Below are 1,526 nucleotides of genomic sequence, written 5' to 3'. Positions count from 1 at the left end.
CACAAGCACTTATACTTGTGGAGTGACCAACGCACTAAATATGTGCGGTGGTACAGCCTAGTATTCTTAATTATATGAAAAATATGTGATACCAAACACATACTTAAATATTATATTATATTGGAGATACTTATTACAATAATGGCATGTTTGTTCTTCTCATTTTGTAAAACTATAAGTCTTTGAGTAATTCTAGGGACACAATATTTTTCACTTGTTGTAATTAGAGTAATTCTAGGGACAATAGTTGTGACTAATTGAAACACCTTGTTAGGTCCTTAATACAACTTCAAATAGAAATGAAAGGAAAAAATTGGCAAATGCTCTTTTCGAGCAAAATAAGCAACATTTTGCCCCATTTCCCAAACTAATTAGAGAAATGCCCCTCTTTTGAAATTCGATTTTCTCAAAATCAAGTTAAGCCCTATAGTTACGTTTTTAAGGAGCCTATAGTGACGTTTTAAGGATCTATAGTGGCGTTTTGGAACTCAAGCTCCATGAACTCGAGTAATAGGTAAAAATAAAATAAAATAAAAAATTACCTATAACTCGAGTTCATGGAGCTCGAGTTCCAAAACCCCACTATAGGTTCTTAAAACGCCACTTAAAACGCCATTATAGGCTCCTTAAAACGCCACTATACGGCTTCAGAAATTTTTTTTTTTTAAACTCAATTTTGAGAAAATCGAGTTTCAAAATAAGGACATTTTACTAATTAGTTTGGAAAATAAAGAAAAATGCTACTTATTTTGCCTAAAAAAGGCATGTGCCAATTTTGTCCAGTACGGAAACTAAGTAAATAACCTGTGGTCTCATGAGAGGTTTGACCAAAGAAAACTACAAGCTCCCTTTTACGTGTAGTAATATCACCAGTTGTGCCAAAGGCACTAAAAGATTGGGCAGCAGTTATGAAGCATTGTAAGTGTAGAATCCATTACTACATCCTTGATCGTTTCGATGTTTAAGCATACTTTCAAAAAGAGACGAGCTGATGAGGCTGCTAACATCGCCATTACAACCAAGCAAGAAGAAAGCTAAGAAAAGTATCAAAGTAAAGAGCTTCATTTTTTTTTTTTTTTTTTTTTTTTTTTTGAGAATGTGTGTTCAAAACAATGATGTGTATGTAACTATATATAGGAAAGTGTTATGGGTTCAACTGGACTATACTATTCTAGCAGGACAAAATGGATTGGTTAAGCCTGACTCCATCTTCATCGACCCAATTTCTAGTCCAATTCTTTGTGGAAAATCGTGTTGTTGAGGTTAGGCTATATTCCATGTCTTGTTTTGTGGATGGACCATCGAGGGCAGGACCCACTTCATCGTGGCTGAAATATTATACTAGGGAAAAATGATGAAAAAAGATGTTTGGATTTCTAGATGATGGTTAATTTCATGACATTTTTTTCTTTTTTGGTTAAATGTTGAGTTTTAATTTTGTGATGTACAAAAGGTATTGAGGGCTAAATTCAAAAGACAAGCTCGGTAGTGTGAAATTGGAATTCTTGGTCATGCGAGCACATCCT

This window comes from Quercus suber, unplaced genomic scaffold (assembly GCF_002906115.3).
Source record: "Quercus suber isolate HL8 unplaced genomic scaffold, Cork oak 2.0 scaffold_503, whole genome shotgun sequence".
Classification (NCBI taxonomy): Eukaryota; Viridiplantae; Streptophyta; class Magnoliopsida; order Fagales; family Fagaceae; genus Quercus; species Quercus suber.
Note: the sequence above shows the minus strand (reverse complement) of the source record.